Source organism: Dasypus novemcinctus, chromosome 17 (assembly GCF_030445035.2).
Source record: "Dasypus novemcinctus isolate mDasNov1 chromosome 17, mDasNov1.1.hap2, whole genome shotgun sequence".
Classification (NCBI taxonomy): Eukaryota; Metazoa; Chordata; class Mammalia; order Cingulata; family Dasypodidae; genus Dasypus; species Dasypus novemcinctus.
The window spans coordinates 54,911,585-54,936,623 of NC_080689.1; the positions used below are offsets into that span (position 1 = coordinate 54,911,585).

At 40.8% G+C, this 25,039-nt stretch overlaps 1 pseudogene; it reads left to right on the forward strand.

Annotated features, from left to right (window-relative positions):
* Positions 1–12,905: 12,905 nt before the first annotated feature.
* On the forward strand, positions 12,906–13,524 carry LOC101443606 (TM2 domain-containing protein 1 pseudogene; annotated as a pseudogene).
* The last annotated feature ends 11,515 nt before the right edge of the window (positions 13,525–25,039 follow it).

Here is a 25,039-nt window from a genome sequence, read left to right on the forward strand (position 1 = left end):
CTTAATTTGGGAAGACTATATTGAAAATTCCACCCCAGGCCAAGGTGTACACAACTTGAAAGAATTACTTAAAGTTTTACTCCAGCCAATTGAATAAAGGACTGGGGAATGAAAAAGTCATGATATAAAAGGATTTACAAATACCTTCTTATCTTTTTAGATTCCAGTCAGGAATATAATTCTTTTAGATTGGATTTATAACCCAGGGGTGAAGCTAGGGTCTGTAATATTCCCATTGGTTCTTGTTGGTTTTTGCTATTTTTCCAGATTCAGGAAATGTGTTTTTTTGGGTAATATTCTTTACCTCATTGTTCAGATGGACTCTCTAAACACAACAAAAGCCATTCTTTTCTAGTTCAAAACAAAGACTGCAGTATTTAAATTATAGGGACATTGTGTTTGCAGAATTATTAAAGCCAGAAAGTATTTTTCCTCCCTCCACTAAAACTTATCGTAATTTTGCAATATAAGAGCATTGCATTGACAAAGAACTTGAATAATAATTTTTTGCTTCTTAGATCTCATGTTGAATGACCTGAGTGTATAGATTTTTTTAATTACGAAAAATGAAAAATCTACCAGTGGCAGATATAATCTGTGATTAAGATCCTCTTTGTAACATCTTCCAACTAGGACTTGTGAATGACTCTTCTCAGGCTAATTGTACTTACAATCAGAATATGTAATATAATTTTTAACTGTGTTAAATTATGCATAGAAAAAGAACTTTAAAGAAATAAAATAGAAAATGTGGATATTGCTGGGTGGTGAGATTCTGGGGTGATTTTAATTTTCTTTACATATTTGTATATTTGAACAGATTCCTATAATGAGCAATTATTATTTTTATTGTCGGAAAAATAGATGCCATTATGAAAATCAATATATACAATTTTATATATACCATATGATATAAATTATGGGTAATGTTATACACAAGGGGGAAATACCACAGTATTAAATTAACTGCTGTCTTTGGAAGTTAAATCTACAAATGGTTTGTTTTCTTCTGCTTTTCTTTTGTCTTTTCTTTCTCTTCTTCTTTTACATGTGGGTAGCTTATATATATTTTTCCTGCTGAAAATGCACTTTGTTTAAAAATATAATAATTCTAAGATGGATGTTTTAGTTTATTAAGCTGCTCAAAGCAGGTACCAAGCATAAAATGGGTTGGCTTTTAATGATGGGAATTTATTAGCTTACAGTTGAGGCTGTGAGAATGTCCAAATCAAGGCATCATTAAAGTGATGCTTTCTTCCCAAAGACCAGTTGCTGGCCAGCCCAGACTTCTCTGTCAAATGGCAAGGAACATGGTGGCATCTGCTAGTCTCTCCCTTCTCTTCCAGGTTTCATTGCTTTCTGCTTCTTGTTTCTGTGGCTTTCTTTCTCTCTTCCATTTTAAAGGACTCTAGTAAGAAGTTTAAGACCAACCCTGGGCCAGAACTTAACTGAAGTGAACTATCCAAAAGGTCCTACTTACGATAGTTTTACATCCACAGGAATGGATTAGCTTTAAGAACATTATTTTTGGTGTTTATACAGTTTCAAACCACCTCAATGGGCATATATATAAGAAAGAAAAACTTTCTGTTTTTAGCTTTCTACTTTAAAAGTATAGTTTATAAAAAAAAAAAAATAAAAGTATAGTTTATTTGAAGTGTAATCTTCTCCTCTTACATATGAGTTGCTTTTAAATTAGTGATTATCCAAACACTGAAGTTCACTGCAAGACCCATACTAATACAACAATTTCAGTAAAAATAATTATTTTCAATAAAACATGTACAATGAAATTAATACTTTTAAATGAAACAATTACAATGAAACAGAAGGCTTGGATTTTGGACTTGAAACTCCAAACCAAAGAGTTCTGGAGAAGAAAGGTCTTTTGAATTGATTTTAAGTACAACTTTCTTGTTTGATGGTTGAAGAAACTGAGGCTCAGCGATTTGAACTGAATAGCTCCAAGTTTCACATTAATTTGCTCTAGAACTCAGGGCTCCAGATTCCCTGTACAGTGATTTCTCTTATCAGAACCAAACTCCTGACGGTGACTGTCTTTGAGAAGTGATAAAGAGGAAAGGGACATGTGAACAATATTTGCCTACCTATCTTCTTAGACAAAATAAATAACAGTCTATTATTGTTTTTACAATTATGTGAAGCACCTTTTGAATTCCTGCTTCATGGCTCCTTGGTTAAAGCTGTTTGGTGACCTTTTTAAAAGGAAGCATGAAATCCCCACTGCTCTCCTTCCTGCTCAGACTACAGAAGTTCATTGGAGGGAAATTTATGGTAAGTTCCCTGAAAATTGAGCAGCTTCTAGGGCTAAACTAGCAAAGAGCATTTAGGTTCTTTTAAAATGTTTTAGAGATTAAAATCTATAGAAAATTTACTTCAAAAAGTTGTTCAGAATTTACAGGACCCACTAAGCTTACAAAATAATGGAAAACACCTATCAAAATAGTCAAACTCTAGATTCTTAGAGACTAGAAGATGGGAAAAAGAACAGTGATGAGGAAAATGATCTTGCAATGGCTTGGGGTGGTGCTAATAATTATTTCATTTGCCGTGGGCAAGCATCCAAGGGTATTCTAGGCAAGCCTTATTTTCCAAGACACATTCTAATCTTATGAGAACACCGTAGCAAATTTTTTTGAGATATATTTGAGATTGGACTCTGGTGTTAAGTTTTTCTGAATCTGTGGCAACGTAATGACATTATCTGGGATTTGAGGCTTTTCTTTTACGTGCAAGTGATCAAATTTACCATTTCCACTAGATGGCATTAGAAACTTTTGAAGTCATGAACTAATTACCAGTCACCTTTGTTAGGCTATATTTTACACCTGCATGTTTTAAGAGGAAATTGGCAAATTGACTATCTGGTGCATTTTCACTCAGATGCCAGGTACATGGTTAAGACACTGGTTTCAGATCTTTTCGTCGAAATAAATATCTCCTGGGATTATCAGAATATCGTTCCACATCTCATATTCCAAGCAAGAATTTTGAAAGCAACATCTATCCTCACCCCACCATAAATCAAAACCAAGTAATACTAACTTCTCTCTTCCTAGCCAGGCAATCAGTATAGACCAAACATGTTAGGTGGAAAGGGTCAACCAAAACTTGTTTTCCCAGCATGTGAAAGATTTTTTTCCCTCTTTTTAATGGGATGTCGTGTTTCAAGCAGGAGGAGGCAAAGAAAAAATCTGAAATTTATCAGCTTCTTCCAGGGGTTTGTTACAGGGAAACAGGATAGGTTTTTAAATTATAAATGAAAATTTACAGTGTCCCATTCCCTGTGTTTCTGAAAAGTCTTTGCTTCTCTAAAGCCCCGTCTAGCTAAACCAAGAAATAGTAGGTTCTGTGTGCGTGTGTGCGTGTCTTTTTCTGTTTTCACAGTGGTGCGTCTCTGTGCCCGCTGCTGCCGCCACTGCCTGCTTCCTAGCCTGGTTTTCATCATTTCTTCCTGTTGATTGGTGTCACCTCGCATGCTTAGAATGTCTGCCTGTCTGTGCAGAGTGTGAACACATTCCTCAGAATGCTGATCTGCTCGTTTCACACCAGTGTCAAAATGACTTATTAAATTCGGCACCTCCTGATACTCAGTGGCTGATGTGTTGCTGTCCAAACAGTAAATGACAATAAGCATATGCAGCTGGTGGGCCTAGCAAATTCATTTAGTTTGATAAAAATGTCACCGCAACATGCTTTAAATCGCTGTCCTTTTCATCATTGCTAATTGCTAGCTATAGACCTTTTTCCTATGCTTAATACAAGTGTTAGAATACTGCTCCTTCCAGCCTGATTAAGAATTAAAAAAAAATGTAGAATTCCTTTTCAGTGGCAGCATTATTTCATCAAGAGATGGATTTTGCTCTTAATTAGCCAACATGCCACTAGGGAAGCTTCAGAGTCATGGGTGTGAAACAGCCTCAAGCAGGAGATCAATCTAAAGGAAAAAAATGGTGACTGGGGAATAATTGGCAGCTCCGGTGAACGTGGGCTGCTTATAGCAGTGACAATATGCTCCAGTGGAATATCACAAACCTCTCTCCTCTATTTCCAACTTGGCACATTTCAGGCTCAACAAAAGCTCAATGATATATCCCCGTGGTTATTTGTCTATTGTTTTGTACGTTTTTTTCTTGCTGCTTCATTGAAGTTTTCTCATATGATCGGCTGACAATCTGGACATTTCCCCTGAATGGATTAAGGGATTAAGAATGAATATGAGTTATAAAAATAGTAATCCTTCAGTAACTTGGTGCTTAAAGTGGATTTTGAACTGATCCATACACCAGAAAGAGGCAAAACTGTATTAATTTGGTAAACCTAAGTGCTGATTTAACATACACATGCACACACACATATCTATAAATTGATAGTTGATGACATATCCATAAATTTTTTGATGGATGCCTACCATACTGAACAGGAATGCACTCCATTCATTTGCTTACACAGGTAAGAATGGGAGAAATTGCAACATAAACATTTTTTCCCAAGTGACTTGATATTAAATTTTTTTCAAATTCCTGTCTTCCTTTTTTCTTTTAAAATGAGCTTTGTGCATGGAGTTCAACTCCTGGAGCAAGTGGGCTCACAGCCACAGAGACCACCAGCCCCATGGCTCACGGTTAGCACCTCCCCTAGCAGAGGCTTCATCTGGGGTTTGGGTGGTACAAAATGGCACGAACCAAGGAGGGACATTTTGTCCCTCTTCCTGATATTTTTCCGTTTTTAAGTGAGGCGACCTTTCTCCATCCCTGTGCTAAACATGGGACATGGAATCCTGGATGTTTTCTCTTTTATATTTGTGGTTGCATCTATGTTTTTAAAGTTGGTCATGGAAGAAAACATCACAATGTTTTTGGTGAAAATTCTAAGTGATCTGCCTTGTCATCTACCTACTAAATCTTCCTGCTTTGATAATGTACTGGCCAAACTGAATTAAAAAACCAGTTGAAGACACGGGTCACCAATTTTTAAATAAAATTTTACTTTGAACTCCTACTCCACATCTAAAGTTAAGAAGTCCATTTCAGTCACCAGACTGTCTCAGCTGTGAAAGATAATTTCATTGTCTCTTCTTTTTGAGGTGTGTGTTGATGATACCTTTACCTCTAATGTGTAGAAGAAAATATCTTTGGAGTGTTTCCAGGAAGGCCCATGGAGGCTCCTTTTGCTCAGATTGAACAATGCTAAGAACAATCAAAATGAATGAGGACAGTGGGTTGTTGTGTCATGAATGAACTCTTTCAGGTCTACATGGGTTTATGTGGGCAGTTCCAAATGAGGACAGAAGCTCTTGTCCTGATCAATACGAGGTGGTGGTGGGTATCATCAACTGTACTAGAGTCTCAAACAAATAGTTTTGGATGCTGATATGGGTTCATGTCCCACAGCAAGGCAGGGTACCCTCTGGTCAGCTTGCTGGGGCAGAGGGAACTAAATCCTCCTGGCCATCCATCCAGGTTTTCAACTTGCCCCAGTCCTAGCCGCAAATCCACTTTACATATAGTGCCTCACTGCATCCATTTTCAAATAGGCTTTGAACCAATTTTCAGAATTTCCAGTTCAGTAAGGAAAATCATGTTTCAGTTATTCCAAATGAGAAGGCTGGGTTCTCCGAGCTTTGGCCTTTTCATAACACTAGCTCTCATTTATTGACTGGCAGGGGTTATTCTGGAATGATATTTATTCCACAAAACAAGCTAAAAGGGTAATATTTATTGGTCACATAAAATAAAAGTTTTCTTTTTTTGTACATAAATATTATATGAATACATTCTTTTTCTGAAATATTAAAATAATAAAGTCCCCATCTGCTCACCCAGCCCCCAATCCATGCCTCCTCCCAGAGAAGACTACCCCCTGCCTTGGAAAGCATGCACCATCCTATACTTTTCTGTACTCTTACATGTCTGTGGGCCCACAGATATCATCCGGGGTTGCTTAGGTGGGTTCTTTTTTCCGAATAGGAATGGTATCACACTGTGTGTATAACTCCACAGCTTGCTCTTTTAAATATACAATATGTCTGAACACTAGCCATGCTGTTTATATATAGAACTGGGTCATTCCTTTGAAGACACGCATGGATGTCCATAAAATAAAAGGAGCACAGTTTGTTTAGCAATTATAGATGAGAAAATAGAGGCCCACGAGGGTGAAGTGACTTATCCAGGGTACCCAGCCCCTAAGAACTGGAAAAAGGGGAGAAGCTAGGCCGGGCTCCTTCTCCACCAGGAGCAGTTCCTCCTGCAGGGTCAGCTTCCTCTTGTGAAGTCGCTTCCTTCTTCTCCTCTCTGCGCTGCTCTCCCCTGCAGTGTAGCTTCTCTCTTGAAGCTACATTGGGCTGTGGGTTCAGCCCTGTGGGTTTTGACCTGTGTGTCCTCCTTCTTGGGGCCAGATCCCCATCGACCTAGGAAGTACTCCAGGATGAAGAAATATTTTGAAAAACACAGACAGGCAGTGACTTCCAGCATTTTAATATTTTATTTTATTTTGCCAACAAATAGTTCTGAAGACCTTTGGGCTGCCCCAATCCCACAAATCTCTTAAAGATTCTTTTCCTCCAGCAGGTTCTATTTCCCATACTCAACGGGAAAGAGAGCAAGAAGGATGTGGAAAGCAGTTGCTGGGGGAAGTATTGCCTTCGCAAACACAAATATTGCCATCATGGTGGTTCCCCAACAGATGCTTACGGTAATATCGTGGGTCAACAGGAATTTTTGTTTCTGAAATGTCAGTAAAGTCAGAATGGGAGAATAAGTTCAATCACTCAGTTGCTTTTTAAGTGAAAGGGTCTTTATCCTCCCATCTTTCATGGTACTTGGGACTCAGTGGCACACTTCTGAAAAGCATCTTTCTTGAAAACAGTTTTTTTAATTCAGCAGCTTGAGAAGCCATCAGTGAGTAATAACAAATGAACTATTCCCCCCCACCAAAAAAAAAAAAAACTGTGGCTAGAGAAAAGTCCTGTTTGTAAATTCTGCTTATGCATGGAATGAACTAATTTTTGTATCTCAGTACCAAGAATTGGAACTTTGCATAAATGTATTTGCACATAAAATTTTAAAGCCATTGTTGCCCTGGCTACGTGCTGCCACCCCCCCCACACCCCCCCCAAGACCACCTGGTTAGCTTTCTGAGAGTTTCTGCGGGAAAGGTTTACAATGGCTGGTTCCTGGTTTGATGTCATATCGATAAATTATGGTGCTTTAAACAGATGTGATCTCACAGTGTGGAATCCTTCAGGGTAAACCTCGTGAAAAGGTTTCTTCCCCACTTGGTTTCATTGTAGTTTTGTTGTTTGGAGGTTTTATGTTGTTCATTTAGTTCCTTGGCTATTGGGGTTTTATAGTCGTATTTCCTTTGTTTAATATAATTTCCTTTTTTTCTTTTAGCTATTTTTGTTAGGGTGCCCAGAGGCTTCAGTTATGAGTGGCTGTAAAGTAAAATATATTATGATTATTACAATGATAAAGTATAAGCTTTTAAGAGTCTGCTTATATTGACCCATATATTCTCTTTCTCCCTCTCTCCAAGATACACACAGAGGCACATTGAAAATGCAATAGAAAACGGCTGCCAATTTAAAAGCATAAGTTAAGGAGAGCAGCCCGGAATGTACAGCCAGAGAGCTGTAGGCTGGCTCGGCTCTCAGCAGAACTGGGTCTGGCAACCCCAGATTCTGCTGCCTCTTCCCTCCTCTGTTATGTGGCAGAAAATGTCAGCCCCTGGGCTTGCACTTTGTTGTGACTGCTTATTGCCCAACCTTTCCCAAGCTGCCCAGCTCCCTGGAGACTTGGTTTTCTCATCTGTGAGTTGGGAGAGGCCTGCTTCTACCTCCTCAAACTGATGCGAGCCTGCATGAAATCGTGTGTGTAGAAGCACCAACGTGGTCCCTGGCATCTCTGGCATAGAGTAGGAGCTCAATAAATGTGAGCTGGAGTGAATGTGAATTCCACTCCTTGTTTCCTCATAGTACATGGCCTCCAATGCTCTGGGCTTCTGAGCCATGGCAGGTTTCCCAAAGTAGGCACTTAGCACTGTCTATTTTTGGTGCCTCGTTACATTTCCTGTGCCACCTGCTCCCTTCCAGTCCCAGATTCCAGACTTCACTCCTCCAGAACCTTGCTGTTGCTAGCTGTCATGCTTAAAAGGGGGATGATCATCTAATGACTACTCAACTGTGAGATCACAGGGATCTATGAATGTCATCCCTCCAGATAGCATTTGGGACATCATAGGTTTTGATCCTATTTTATTTAGCAATTGCAAGGCACCGAGAGTCAAAGAAAATTCTTTCTGATAGTGGAATTTAGGCACTGTAGCACATTTCTTATGGTGAGGGGTGAGCGGGTTTCTTCCTGAAACCCTACAAATCTCACCCCATAGGTGGCTGCCGACCCTTTTGGCTACTATTGATCTCTTCCTAAGCAGGATGCTCACTGGACACTCGGGATTAACCTAGTGCACCCAGCAATGGGAAGAGGTTGAGGGAGACTTTGCTGGCTGCAGGTGATGTTGGCTGCACAGTGTTGGGGGTGTAGGGCAGCTGCTGTGTGCTCTTCAGGGTAGGAAGGGTATGTGGAGCTGTGCAAGACAGTGCTGCGGGTATTTCTGAGAGTGAATAAAAAGGGCTGGGTGAGTGCCTACTTAGGTTCAATGAGAGCATGCCTCTCTTTACAATGTAAGCTATTTTTTCTTAAATCACCTTCGAATGTCTCTGGGAAAAAGTGTAGTTTGAAGGGAACATTGACATTTCAAGACACTACAAATCTTCTTGTAAAGTGAAAAATCCACCCCTCTCCCAACCTGGGGATTTTCTGTTTTGTAAGTTTCCACCCCTATACAGCAGACTTGCAAAAGTGAGTCCTTCCTGAAATGCAAGAGAGAGCCAAAGAAGCTAGGGAGAGGGAGGAGAGGCCGCTTTCACTCATTTTCTATAGGGAAGAAAAAATTTGCACAATTCTGCTAATTTAAGAATTTCAGAATGATCACTTTAGACACTTGATAATTTATTTTTGTATGTTAAGGAATAGAATTTAGCAAGAAGAGGCTATTGTGTGTCAAAATAGAGGATCATTTGAAATAGCAAGGAAAAATAGTGTTGTTGAACCATCCATTCAGCAAACAATTTCTAAGTACCTACTACATGGTAGACCCTGCTGGGCATTTGGGAAAAAAGATACCAATCTGTCTATATTTGCCCTTGATGACCTTGAGGGCAGAGATAGACAGACTTGTAAATGTAATCAAAGCAATAGCTAACATTTTTGAACACCTGCCAAATGTTACATGCATGACACGCAGGCAGCATCATTTATTCTCCCAAACCCTATGAGTCTACTATGAGGTAAGTTCTGTTATTGGTCCCATTTTGCAGATTAGGAAACTGAGGCTTGGTACTTGACTAGTGTTGTTCAACCAAGTAAGTGGTGGAACTGAGATTTCAGACTTTGGCCTGAGGCTCTGAAATCCCCATTCTTCATCACTACAAGGTGTTAGGATGTGGCTATTGCTTTACAGTTAAAAGATGGGCTCAAGAGTCAGGCTTGCTGGGTTTGAATCTCATGCCTACATGCTGCGAATTGTGCCCTTGACCAAACTACCTTACTGCTTGGTGTCTCAGATGAGAAGGCCAGTACGTGCCTCATTGTTGCGAGAATGAAATGGTCCAATGCAGGTATGTATTTAACACAGCACCTGACACGAGGGGGCAGTCACTCCATGCCGGCTTTAATTAGTATGAGTGGGTTGGGGCTATTGTTGGGTATGACCAGAGGGCTGTGGAATGCAGAGTGTTTCCCAGAACTCTTGGTTGGGACAGTGCTGCCCAATATGCATATTAGGCTCCATCCCTTCCTGCAGGGTGCCTTGGACTTGTTCCCCGTACAGATGTCTTTTGAGGTCAAAAGAGAGACTTGTGAGCCAAGGGGCTTTGGAAGCATGGGTGGAGGGGGGAGGAGGAACACACATCAGCGGGTCAATCTGACAGAGTCCCCTTTTGAAAGCGATCATTTGTGGTTTCGGTGAGTCTGTTTGAATGTGTTCCACTGTAGTAGTTGATATACAGGTTGCAGTCTGTTGGTTGAGAATGGAGGGGTGCTAGAAAATTTCCCTTAGGCAAAAAGTACCTCCAGTCCTGGTGGGTTTAAAGAATTAAGGTATATGCGCTGCTTGGGAATGCTAGAACAGTAGCTTCCCGCAGTAAGAAACTTTTCCTCCAATCATTTGAACACTTGAGCACTGGTATAAAGCTGGACTCTGAGAAAATGGCAGGTGAATTTACAGGATACATTCATGTTGATGGGGAGTGGGTATGATCTAACCTTTCCTGACAATGGTGACATTTTGCAGTGCAGGGACTTGAACTTGAAGCCATTACTTGGCTAACTCCTATGTAACCTTCAACATTTGGCTCAAACATCACCTCCTCTAGAAGCCTTCCCTGATCACCCCAGGGCCCTTCATCTGTGCTCACTTGCATATTCTGAACACCTCTATTGTAATATTCCCCATACTTTGTTGGAGAGATGGCCTTAGGAGCTTGTTCCCCTCATCCCTGCCTCCACCATATTTCTAGCAATGTGGACACAATAGACAGTAGGTACTTAAGTTGTAGTTGAACTCAAGGGGGTACTATTAGTGTAAGAAAAGAAGGGGAGAGGGTAGGTACAGAAAGGGACCATTGACCGTAACAGCCTCTCATTTCATGACCTCAACTCGACAGACCCGGCTATACATACCTAGCCAATGTGTTCTCAATCTGATCCCCTCTTTGTAACACTAATTCTGCCTAGTATAAATTTTATTAGTAATAGTATTAGTTTTTCCAGACTTGGAAAAATGACAAGCCTTTCCTTTCTTGGAAGAAAGGCAAACATGGCTGGCCTGCGTGCAGAAAGTAGAAGGGAAACGGATTCATCTCCCCAGCCTCAAAGAAAAGACAAGGGGGGCCGGTTAATCTTCGGCAAGATTCTGCTCTGAGTATTTTGGGAAACAGTTCTACATTGTTAACAGGGCCACCCATTAAATCTGTCACATGCTTCTCCAACTGGTGGGCTAGTTGGGGAATTGTACACACACACTTTCAGATCAGCTGTATTGTCTAGGGGCAGCTCTAACATCTGTGCCTGAGATGTTGAAAACTAGGCTTCTAAATATCTTCTCAGGCAGCCTTGGGATAATTTCAAACTTGAGAGAAAAAGTTGAGGGTAGAAAAAAAAAAAGTAAACTTCTTTTGTTAAGACATACCATTCCAAATCAGAGTGGACAGGTTGTAAAGTTCTAGATTTTGTTTGAAAATTCTCTTGAATATAGAACAGCATCCTTGCTGTGTATTGGCAAAAGAAGCCCTTCCTCTAATATAAGCTCAGACATGGCCATAAACCAGGCCGACAGGTATAATGCGCTGAAGATGTAGTATTTGTTTCTGGGAGAGCTTATATCACTGTACAACTCATCCTAAACAGATGAGTGCTAAATGCTTGGATTACAGAGGGCTGTAAATATAAACGTATCTAACTTGTCTTTGTTAGAGCATACCTCTCTTTGCAGATAGCTTCCCCCTCTACTTGCTTACTCCTGCCCAATTCTTCGATCAAGATTAAAAAACAGCAACAACAAAACAAAAAAACCCAAAACCCCTGAATGAACCTGTACCTGAGAATCACACCCCCTCCCTCAAATTTGGGACCACTAGAGGGGAGATGAGAGAGAGGGAGCAGGCCCTAGACATCAAGCTGGCCCCGCTGTCTGGGTAACTGTGGGAGAGTTGCTTCCCTGAGTTTTGGGGGAGGTGGAGAACTAAAGTTTCAACAATATGGACTTAGGAGCAGATAGACTTTTCAAATTCTAACTCTATTACTTGCTAGTCGAGGGACTTCAGACTTTGCTATTATCTTTTTCATTGTTTATTTTCTCTTCTTGAATGGGTAGTACTTTAGCATGCTTGAAAATTTTAAAAATATATGTTCTTAGAAGTTTCATTCACTCCTCTACCCCTATCCAACCTGTGGACCTCCTCCACTGTCTCTATAGGAACCAATTTGATTAGATTCTTATTGTGCCTTCTGGTGTTTGTTTGTTTTTTTAATGAAAATATAAACAAATATGAATGTATGTATGTTTTTCCCTCCTTCCTTACCCCAAAGTTATTATACTATATATACATTGTCTTGAATGTTTTTTTCATTCATAATATCAGAACATAGAGACCATCCTTATTTTTCACAGCTGCATTATATTCCATTGTGTGGCTGTATTATCATTTATTCAGTCAGTACTCTATTGCATTGTTTCTAACCTTGAGTTATTAGAAATAACTTCACAGTGAATAACTTGGTACATATGTGCTGGAACGTCTGCAGATATTCAGCAGAATGGCTGGGCCATTTTGCATTCTCATCAGCAACATGTATGTTTCCCCATAGTTTCACCATAGGAGTGTATTGTCAAACTTTTGGATGTTTGGCAATCTGATTGGTGAGTAAGTGTACCTCAGTGTAGTTCATATTTGCATTTATCATACTTTGAATAAGATTGAGCATCTTTTTTACATATTTAAGGGCCATTGGATTTCTTTGTTTCAAATGCTCTGTATTTTCCCCACTTTTCTCCACATTATTTCCCAATAAAAGTCTTGTCTTATGCCCCCCTCTGTGGGGAGGCCAGAGGACCAACCCACCTCATACCCTTGATGGGTGGCTAGGCTTTCAAAAGCTGCTACTCTTTCTCTAGCTTGGCAGACTAATAAAGAATATGTCACTGTCCTTAATCATCATTATATATTATTTTCTCAATAGTTTCTTAACAGGGATTATAGTTTCAAACCCTGTGTTCAAATAAATAGAAAAAACTTACCTGTAGTTGTGCTGGTTTTCAACATGGCGGCCACTGGACCTTTCAGTCTGGTGGCAATGGAGGCTGTGGCTGCCCAGGTCTTGGGTGTCTCATTGTTTGTGTCAGTCACCATGGGACCGTAAGGGCTGCTGCCACCTCTGGAGGCAAGGCAACACTTAAATGTGAGGACTTCAAGGTAGGACAATGTATTTGTAAAGATCCAACAATAAGTGATGCTATGCAAGAACCAGTTGACTGTACAAACGACACAGTCCATGTTCCATGTTTCCGAGTATCCAACATAACCTGGAAGGATTTCAGTGGCAATAAAACACATTTTACTGGAAATGAAGTTGGTTTTCTCAAGCCTAGGTCTTGGCTGATATGTAAATGGCTATTCATACAAAGTAGTAGTTGCACTGTCTCTCTTACCTGGGTGTTTGGGAGCAGAAAGATTTTACCTTGGATACCCTGTTTTTGGGTTTGTGAAAGTTTTGCATTTAGGGTTTTGTGGAATTGGGAGCCTATGATTTCATTCTTATTTCAATGCAGATTGTTGGACCTTCAGATGGATATAATTACATTATAGATTATTATGGAACCAGACTTACAAGACTGAGTATTACTGAGGAAACATTTAGAAAAACACAGTTAAATCCGTAAGTATTTCTAAAAATGAAACAGATTTGAGCTTCCTTGATTTTGATAAAGAACTCCCAATGTGTGAATTTCCAGATTTTCCTTTTTCCTTTTTCAAATGCTACTTTATGTATGGGTTTGATATGATTTTGTTGTTGATATTTTTGTTCTGTTGTTTCAGTTAAAAATATACTATTCTGAGATTTATTTAATGGGACTTTCTTTCAGAGCTGTAGGATAATAGTCGTTTGGACTGTCTCTAAGAGATAGATAGCTTATTACCCTGACATTCTTTAATGTCTTTTCCAAAGGCAAGTCATTTTCACTTATGAAAAATAGAAGTATAACTTATTCACACACAATATACAAAGACAAAACTCATCTGTGAGAAGTGATATGCATGGAGATTGCATTAATGCTTTACTTTTTATCTATTGTTGAGAATGAGAGTCCAAGTTTTAAGCATGGTTTAATCCAAACTATCAGAGTATTGCATGTTTGAACAGCGTGGTTCTGACTTAAAGAATCTATTTGAATCAAATGGTGGTTGGAATGATGCTGTCATATCACACATCAAAGCATACTTTAAGAATGAGTCCTGTGAAACTTATCATATTTACTTGTTGGTCATATGAAACAGTGGCCAGCAGCATGGACTCTGGAGTCAGAACATTCCTCTATTTGAATCTTAGTTCTGCCATTTATTGGACATCTTGCCAGACTCTCTGAGTTATCTTCTATGAACCTCAGTCAACTATCCTTATTTTTCCTTTGTGGTAATGAATATTTGTTCTTTCAGCTGCATTACTTCTCTTGTCACCTCCTTGTGGAAAAGAAAACGAGTCACTAACAAAGGAATACTTGAGAATCAGGAGAAAGAGGGATCAGAGGACGAAACCAGATCTTTCTCTGGAGACAAATTCATCCATTTATTTATGTATGCATCCTTCATTTATACTCAACAAATATTCATGAAGTGCATTGGGCTTAGCTCCATCTTTTGGGGATGGGAATTATCTCTCGCTTGGCAAAAATGCTGAGGGAGTTTTTTCTAGTGAGTATTTTTTTAGGTGTATGATCATTTTGGGCTGTTAAATAGGAGCTGTGCTTCTGCCACTCCTTTTACCCTCCAGGGAGGATCTTGGCATTTACCCAGAGCGACATCCTATCGTGTACCACAGCAGGGCGTGGTAAGGAACCTAGTAACATGTCAGTCACTAGAAGGCGTCTTGGCTCCAGCAAAGGCAAGCGTTTGTATGATGAGGCACGAGTGGATTTCGACTTATGTCTTTCATCACTTGGCTGACTCCTTTGTCAGACGAAAAGAGAGTAGCTGAGAGCATTAGCAGAAACAATCATCAGCCTGAGCTCCCTGTGGAGCTTAGTGGACGAGGGCTGGGCGTCTGGGTATGGACTGCTGTGAGAAGTCCGCTCACTACAGCGGCCGTCCTTCTAACCAGGGCCCTGCTGTGCTCACGGCCCCCTTTTCTGCCCACCGCTGGCCAAGGCGCATCCTTGTGTGCAGACCCCAAGGAGGGTGCCTCCCATGGTGGCGATGCTGGCTCAGCGGCAGGCAGCTGGCGACAGAGCTACGGGTTATACGGATTCGTGTCTCTAGACTGAGAACAAAGACAAGTGAGAAGGAGGTGCCATACCTCGAAGTAGTCAAATATTTTTGTCACGGTGAGGTCCAGCTTCCTGGCATCACTTAACGTCATCGGAAGTGTGTACGCTCACACTAGTTGTGACTCTCCACTAGGCGGGAACAAGAATTCATTAAGCATCTTGAAATTGTTGCTCAATTCAGAGCCCAGGTCAGTTTGGATTTCTTATCAGAATGTGACCTCCTTTGTTGATTTTGCAGGTTTGGCTGCCTCCAGGGCAGTGCATTAGTAGAAGAAAGCAAGTGGCAGTGACCACACCTGAACCGGGTCACACCTTCACAGTGGGCAGCCCTGCCAAGGTGGGAAAACCTGACAAGCTCCTCAGTGGGTGCAAATACATGAAAGAAAATGGAATAGAACTCCCCCTGCCTGGGTCTCCTCAGAAAGCAGGTTTTCTTCCCCACTCTCCTTTTTTATTTTCTCCCTCATTTTCAGTTCAACTGTGTCCTTTATGTTGTTAAAAATGAGATTGGAACTGAAAGGAAAAGAGGGAGCAGTTATGGCCAAAGATGACACCGAGAAAAGGTGGCAATTGGTGGCAGCACTAGGTTTCCCTGACTGGAGCCAGAGTCCCTCAGACAGACAAGCAGCAAATCACTCACCTCTCTGTTGCCTGCAAGTCTGTCAGAGCGAACTGCTGAGACTCCCGAGCTCCACGCAGGCCCCAGAGATGGTTCTGGCTCCCCCCTAAACTCCCTCTCCCCTTCCTCTTTGCTGCCCCTGCAGGACCTGCCGCCCATGGGCACACCCTTCCCCATTTGGGGAGGCGTTATGCCCTTTGGAGGAGCAGGTCTTAAATCCTAATTGTTTGTGGTGGCTCAGACTTGTTGGCCAGCAGGGCAAGGGCCTGGCTGTGGATCCTCAGTGAATCGGTGGCCTTGGACAGGTGAGATCCAGGCAGTGTGCCCATGATTCCCTCACAGAGGGGCAGGCCTGCAGGCAGAGGCTCCGGGCTGACACTCACCACCAGCGACCTCGAGGAGGGGCTGCGTTTCCCTTGAGGGAGTGTTGCCCTCACTGGGTGGTGATCGGAGCACTCACTTTCAGGCTGAGGTAAGGAAGTGATTATGACTGGAAACTTGAACTTGGAATGTGGTCTCTTCAGAACCGGGGTGCCTCTGTTGCACCTCGTTGGCGAAGTGGGCTCTCCCAGCTCCCTGAGAGCCTCCCGACGGAGCGGCTGGAGCCTGGAGATGGGACGTGTGAGTTGTAGACCTGACTGGGATTGTAACCCACGGTGTGGGTTTGGACAACTCACCCAGCCTCTTTGGGCCTCACACAAGAGTATCAGCCCTTTCCACCTCGAGAAATTTGATGTAGTCAAGTGTGTTATTAATTCGGTGTCATTCTTCCCCTGTAGTTTATGTAGAAAGGAAGTGGAGTTGTGGTAAAAAGAAACCCGGCAAAGCCAAAACACACATACACAAAACCCCTCGGCATCTCTCAGTTGAGTTTCACTTGTCAGAAAGTGCTGCTAAAGGACAGCTTGATTTTCCTTTATGCAGCTTGTCTGCAATTGGCACTTGAACTAAAATATTCCCTTTCATCTTTGTGACAGAAATATGATTCAGTAATTCTTTGTGAAAATGTAGATGATACGCTGCCGTAGTTACAGTGAGTGAGGTTTAAGTGGCAAATGCCTACTGATAAAGGCTTAATTAAAGACACAATAGCAGTGGGAGGTCATTACAGTAATTACAGTCCCAGCTTTATTGTTGGGGCCCAGTACTGAATTGTAGCAGCACATTATCTCTACATAGTGTCTTGGTTTGATGAGGCAGTGATCCAGTTCAGTGTACTTATACTTTCCTATACTGTGGGGACTGGTGCTTTTTTGTGAATGCCCTGGTTCCACTCTATTTCAGTGTCGACTTTGTGCATAATTAAAAATACCTGATAAAATAAATCAGCAGTCTGAGATGGGGCACTCTGTTTCAACTTTTCGTGGCCTGGCACCAGTGGTATGTGAAGGGTTACAAAGGTGCCCTGAAACGTTTACAGCTGCATGTCCATAAACCTTATCCTGGGGATTCTGAGACCTTGAAGAACATACATCTGTTGGGCCAGTGACTTTCTGTTTGTCTGGGTTGGAGCAACGGGTGATGTAGTGTGAAGGTGCGGAATGGCTTGACTTTGGGGTGTTTTGAGGTTCATAGTGCTGTCACCTCCCATTTCTGAGTAAGGAAGTGGAGCTCTCAGCACCTCCACTTCCCTCTGCTTCCAGGTCGGATCACAGGCAGACTGCTTTGTGCATGAAAGGACCAGCTCATGCCCAGACTTGGAGGAAAGGGGAAGAACCTTGACTTGGGGTTCTTGTCTTCTTATAGGCTGTAGTGTTGGTACTGAAGGGCAAGCACTTTCGAGTTGGTATTGAGTCACTAGCTCTTTGCTAAAGTGGTTAAGTGTCTTGCCAGCCTCATTCCAGAATTGTTTCCAAATGAATAACAGAATGCAGGGGTGAGGGAGCGGTAGGTCGAGCATGAAGGTGCATCAAAATGGCAGTCTTCTGCCTCTTAGAAGTCTGGGTTGTGTGTTATTAGACTTTCTATTCATTGGTTAAAGTTGTAGAAGGTTTTATCCTTTTTCCTAAAGTCACCATTTTTTCTGACTCTGCCCTCTGCTATTAACTTGCCTAATGATTCTCCAACAGGCACTTCTGCCCCTGACCTGGACTAATGAGACGTATGGGCCAAATATAAGGTGAAAGTCATGGAATATGATTTTAGGATATCCAGGATTTATAACTCAAAGTATCTCCCCACCATCCTATTGCTGATGCTTGGACGTGGTCCCAGGAGAAGTTCATTCCTTTTGGGTTATTTAAGATATCTTTAAGTTGGAAAACAGCATGGCCAGGAAAGTACTCCTTAATCTTATCCTAGGAATCTTAGGCCATCGAGGCTCAGATAAAATTAAATGGGACCCCCACATATCCTCCTTAGGTCCTAGCACCAGCCATACTGTTTGTTGGTTAAGACCCTGACTGAGGGCCATTTGGCTTCTGGCCTCTCCAAGTCTACTGGATGGAGCTAAATTGGGTTTTGCCTGACTTGAGTCATCTGTGGCTTCCTGGACCAAGTTTGATATATGACTACTTCTTCTCTGGCATCCACCTTCAGCAAGTCACAGGCTTGGGTTTTGCCACATTTCACCAAGCTCTTGGTTTAAATACCAGTAATCCTCAAAGGAGTGGTTGCTCTCTACCTTGAAATTTTTGAGGGGTTAAGTCTCACATGGAAAATATTGGATCCTTGTGTGGAGGATGGGACTAGCATGGCAGGTGGGGTGAGAATAAGAGTAATTGGGAACTTTATCACTCTCAGCAATTGATAAAACTACTAGTCATCAAATCTGGGAACATGGTAAGAATGTCTGCTCTCATGACTCTTATTCAACATACTATTGGAAGTTTTAGCCAACTGCAAAAAAAAAAAAAAAAAAAAAGAAAAAGGAATAAAGGTATGCATACAGGCTGGAAAAGAGATAAAACTGATTCTTGTTTCAGATGACATTATTGCCTATGTAGAAAACCCCAAGGAATCTACAGAAAAAACTTCTAGAACTAAGTGAGTTCAAGAAGGTTGCAGGATACCAGATTAACACACAAAAATAAATTGCATTTCTATATGCTGACAGTGAACCAAAGTTAAAAAAAACACAGAACCAATTACAATGGTTCCAAAGAAGATGAGGGACTTATGTATAAATTTAATATGACAGATACAGGATCTTTATATTGAAAATTGCAAAAAGCTGATGAAAGAAATCAAAGAAGAAAAATATTTGGAAAGACATACCATGGATTGGAAGACACAACATAGTAAAGATGTCAATTATTCCTAAAGTATTGGAAAGGTTTAATGAAATTTCTATCAAAATCTCAGCAAGGCTTTTAATAGACATTTATAAGCTTATTCTAAAGGCCCAAGAATAGTCAAAAGAAATCTGAGCAAGAAGAATTAAGTGGAAGAATCTTCCTGAAGTTAAGGTTTATTATATAACTATAGAAATCAAGATAGTGTGATACTTGCAGAAGGATAGACAAGTAGAGAATGGAACAGAATAGAGAACCGAGAAAAAAACCACATAATGTGCCTCACTAAATTTTGACAAAGAAGTAAAAGCAATTCAATGGAGGAGGGATAGCATTTTTGGTAAATTGCGCTGGAGCAATTGGACATCGATAGGCAAAAACTGAACATTGACCTAAATCTCACACCTTAAACAAAAATTAACTCAAAGTGGATCATGGACTTAAACATGAAATTTGAAGCTATCAAAGTTCTAGAAAAAAAATAGGAAGAAGTCTTTGGGGCTTTGGACTAAGTAAAGAATTCTTACACTTGAAACTGAAAGCACCATCCATAAAAGGAAGAGTTGATAAATTGGATCTCATCAAAATTAAAAACTTTTGCTTCGTGAAAGATCTTGTTAAGAGGATGAAAAACAAATGATAAATGGGGAGAAAGTGTATATAAATAACATATCTGTCAAAGGATTTGTGGCTAGAATATATAAAGAACTCTCAATACTCAACACTAAAAAAAACAGAATCCAATTAGAAAATGGGCAAAAGATGTTAACAGACATTTCACTGAAGATGATATAAAATGACAAAGCACATGAAAAGATGTTCAACATCATTAGTCATTAGAGACAAGCAAATTAAAACCACAGTGAAATGTAACTACACACTCATGGTAACACCAAGTGCAGGCAAAAATGTGAAAAACTGGGTCACTCATACATTGTTTTGGGGAATGTAAGTGGGTACAGTCACTCTGGGAAATAGTTTGGCAGTGTTTTTTTATTACACTAAACATGCAGCTACCATATGACCCAGCCATTGCACTCTTGGGCTTTGAGTCCAGAGAAATGAAAACTTATGTTCATGCAGAAACTTGTAGAGGAATGTTCACAGCAGCTTCATGAATAGCTTCAAATTGGAAACTACCTGAATGCCCTCCAGTGGGTGAATGATTAAACACACTGTGGTTCATCCATGCCATGGAATACTACTCAGTAATAAAAAGGAACGGACTATTGATTCTTGAACAACTTGGATGAACCTCAAGGAAATTATGCTGAGTGAAAAGCCAATCTTCAAAGGATACAAATGGCATGATTCCATTTATACAACATGTGTGAATAACAATTACAGAAGTGGAGTGGTGACTGGGGGTTAGGGATGTCGAGAGGGGGAGGGAAGATGTGGCTGTTAAGGGGGAGCACGTAAGAGTCTTGTGTGATGAGACAGTTGTGAGTTTTGACCGCGGCGGTGGATCCATGAAGCTACACATGTGATAAAATTGCATAGAGCAGCGCACACACACACACAAAGCGCATGTGTCACAGGGGGGAATCTGAATAAATGCTATGGTTTGTACCATGTCAATTTCCTGTTTTGATACTGTCCTGTAGTACAGTGATTATGCAAGATAGTGACCTTGGGGAAGGTTGGGCGAAGGGTGTACAGGACCTGCTTGCACATTTCTCTACAACTCCCTGCGAATCTATAATTATTTTAAACTAAAGAGTTAAAAAATGTCAATAATTCTTGGAATGGTGCCTTCTAAATCCTAGATGAGAAAGTGTTGTGTTGATCTTTTGGTGGAGGGTAGGGCTATGATGGTAGTTGGGGGAGAGAATCTTGAAAGGGGGATAATGGGGACAGAAAAAAGATTTCCAAAGAAAACATCATGTTTCACATTTATTTCTGGAGCCAGAGCCTGCCAGAACATTATATTAAAATAGTGTCTGGATTGGGGTTGTGGGGACAGAGCTGTGAAAGAAGTGGGTCATGATTTTATATTTTACTTATCTAAAAAATTATTTTTTGAACAACTTAAGCAATACAGAAAAGTAAAAAGAAGAAAAGTCTACCCATATTTTCAATAGCCATTGTTAACAGATGGCATATTTATTTCTAGTCTTCTTTTAAAAATTAATTAATTAGCTAATTATATTTTTTCAAATGAATACTCCCCCTTCTCCCATATTTTTTTTATTTTTTTAAAGAAGAATCACTCTCATATTTTTCTAGGGAAGTTATATTTGGTGGTAAGAAGCAAGGGGCATGTGCAAGAGCCATGAGAGGAAACAGAGAGATAAAAGCCCACGAGGCTTATTCTATTTTCTTACTTTTTTGTGTGTGTCTTTTCTCTGTTCTCAGCTTTTTCTACCTTTGAAAGGGAGACCAACTTCTTTGAGCTCTCAAAGAATTAACTGCACCAGGTATTCCAGGGACATTTTATGGCGCCATGATCTGGTTTATTGCTATGGAGCAGATAGATGCCCATGGCACAAAACTCCCGCAATCAGTGAGTTTGGAAGCTCAGTAAAGACAAGATGATTTTGAACAGGGTTAGTTTAAGAAATGGCTAGCTATCAGTGAGTATGGGATCATTCATTACGGATATAATCAGGGCAAGTTCATTTTCTTTTCTTTTCTTTTTTTTTAACCTGGTATTTAGAAATTTAGAAATTCCAAACCTTACTAGGTATGTGCAATTTTTAGCTATCTGAAAATAAGGTAAATTTAGAAATAGGAAATTTTATAGTTCTTGGTACTACAATGCCTTCCCTCTGAAGCTGAGGTCTCAGTCCTCCTGGAGCATATGATTTGAGAAAAGAAGTTTGATCTCTTCAACTTTCATCCTGGCCTTATTGGAAACAGAGTTACTATCTATGACTAAGATTCCAAAATGTTATCATGGATTCTGGAAAAGAAAATATGTCTTGGTGAGGAGTGATAGGGAGAATTGTGGATATGCAGGGAATTTGAAAGACTAAAGACAAATGATTACAAATGTTGAACTTGACCTGGAAGGTCAAACAGACACAAATCTGTGCATCTCATGTGGACCTCCTGGTGAAGTAAGTGCAGAGAGAAAATATTTAAACTCGGGAAAGAAGGTCTGAGTACTGAGGGGATGAGAAGGAAGATACCCTCCTTTCTGGTGGATTTTGTTTTTAACAGTTTTATTGAGATATAATTCATATGCCATGTAATTCACCCATTTTAAGTGTGCAATTTGCTTTCATCACAGAGTTATGAGCCATCATCACAATCAATTTAGGTTATTTTCACCACTTCAAAAAGAAATCTTGTACCCTTTAACTATTACCCCTCCCCCCACCCCCCTCGGCCCCAGGTAACCACGAATCTACTTTCTGTCTCTATGGCTTTGCCTTTTCTTGGCATTTCACATAAATGGAATCACATGACATGTGATCTTTTGTCAATCACTGTTTCACTTACCATAATGTTTTCAAGGTTCATCCATATTGTAGGATGTATCAGTTCTTCGTTCTTTTTTATGGTCAAATACAATTTCATTGTATGTAAAAATCACATTTCGTTTATCTGTTCATCAGTCCATGGGTAGTTGGGTTGTTTCTACCTTTTGACTATTATAAATAATTCTGCTTTAACATTTGTATACAAGTTTTTGTGTAAATATATGCTTTCATTTCTTGGGTAGATACCTAAGAGTGGAATGGCTGGAACATTTATTTACCAATTTGAGGAAAGGCTAGACTTTTTTTCCCAATTGGATGCCCATTTTACATCTCCTCTGGCAGTGTATGAGGGTTCTGTTTCTTTTCACTTCCCTGCCAGCACTTACCTGGCATTTTGATTGTAGCTGTCTTAGTGGGTATAAAGTGGTGTCTCACTTGAGGTTGGATGCACACTTCCCTGACGATTAATGACGTTGAACAACTTCTCATGTGCTTACTGGTTATTTGTATACCTGCTTTGTTCAGGGGCTTTGCCCATTTTAAAAATTGGGTTATTTGTCTTTACATTATTGAGTTGTAAGAGTTCTTTATGTATTTTAGATAGAAGTTCCTTCATCAGATAGATTTACAAATATTTTCTCCCATCTGTGGGTAGTTTTTTACTTTCTTGATTATGTCCTTTGAAGCACAGAAGTTTTTAATTTTGATGAAGTCCAATCTACGTTTTCTTTTATGGCTCATACTTTTGGAGTCATATGTAAGAATCCATTGCCAAATATGAGGTCATGAAGATTTTACCCTTATGTTTTATAGCTTTAGATCTTGCATTTAGGCCTTTGATTCATTTTGAGTTAATTTTTAAATATGGTGTGAGGTAAGGATATAATTTAATTCTTTTGTACCTGGCTATCCAGTTGTCCCAGCACCATTTATTGATCTCTGGTGAATTTTTTTTTTTTTTGGGTAGATTTTTAATGAATCATACACCCACTTTTCAATCCATGGTATTGGGAATTTTGATGACTGAGTCCATTTATTTAATAAAGTATACAGAATTGCCTGTGAAGCGAATATGCCCCATATGTATAGGGAGCCTTCTAATTGTATGGTGCCTCAGGTGGAACAGAAAGGCAAGGCCTCCATGGCAGTCGAGATGGGGTGAAGTCTAGTTATGGAGCCAGGTCCAGTGAGGCTCTTTGGAATGTTCCTGCTCTGGTGAGGAGATGCTACCTTTACATTGGAAGTAGCCTGAGACATGGGGAGCTCAGCAGGCTCAATTCAGCTCATTTAAACCCATCTGAGTTTGTTGAGGAGCAGAGCTGTAGGCCCAGACCTGAGGGGCTGGAGCCAGAGATGGTATCTCTTTGCCTGAGGAGCCAAAAAGCTGAAAGGGAAGGAGACAAGACTGGGCACTTTGGGGCCGGAATGCATCTGGGCACCAAGATTTATACCAGAAATATTGACATAGTCTAGAAGTATATAGTGTTTATTGAGGGATAGAAAGGAAAAAGAGGAGAAAGCAGGATTAGGCGGGGGGCCCTCAGACCACAGTGCAGACCCACGGGGGTCTCTGGGAGCCCATCAGGGAGCTCTGGAGCAAAGATAGCCCAGTGGAGGAGACCTGCACTGGGACAAATGGCACTGGAACACACGGGTCCTTGTAACACCATCCTGCTCCGTCATTTGGCAGGGGCTGCCCTGAGAAGACTACAGCCTCCACTCGGACTCGGGCCAAGCCTGAAGGATACACCAGCTGGAGGCTGTCAGTGAGCAGCCCTGCTCACCCCTGGGTGATGGGAGAGCTGGGTGGCGCAGTTGAGGTGTGCCAGAAACCCTGTGTCCCCTGAGGAATGAGGGTTACCCTAATGCCCCGGGCATTTTGCTGGTTTCTCTGAGGGGAGAATGAGAGAGTAACACGGGGAAGTTAATGAGTGCAGGGTGGGTAATCTGTCTTCCTTTGGGTGAATGTCAGAGGCTTTGAGTGAGTCATAATGAATGGAGAGAAAATTAGAAACCATAGTATTAGCTATTTTGTACAAAGCATTTGGCAGGGAAGTCACCCAACCTCCCTGAGCCTCGGTCCCTTCAGCTGTAAAATGGGCGTAGGAAAGGAGTTGATAGGAGGATTCCATCAAATAATCCTTGCCTGGAGCTAGGCATGGAGCTAGAGTTCAGTAAGTGTTGGCTATTATGGTTGTCATTTTTGTTACTAGTGGCATATTACTGGCAAGCATGACTCATGACATAATCAAAACAAAATTTATGTTTGGTCTCCAGTCACTGGAGTCATTTTCCTTTGTCCCTATAAGAAAATTCTGACAATCCAGCGCTTTTCTACCCCACCCCCCCCCTTACATAATAGAGTAGCCTATTGCCAAATTACATTGAGAATATATCTTCGATCTGGCAATTAGAATGTCTACTCTTAGCTGTTAATCCAAACAAGTAATGTAATTTCATGCCAATCCCTTCTCACCAGTGCAGTCTGTCTCTGGCTGTGGACTCTGCTTGGAAAGGTGGCTATAGCTGATTTCTTCTCTCTGTCCTGGCCTTGCCTTACCCACCCTGCACCAATCCTTGTTGGCTGTTGCTTTGGTGGCACCAGGGTCGATGGTATGTGGATCAAGAAGGAT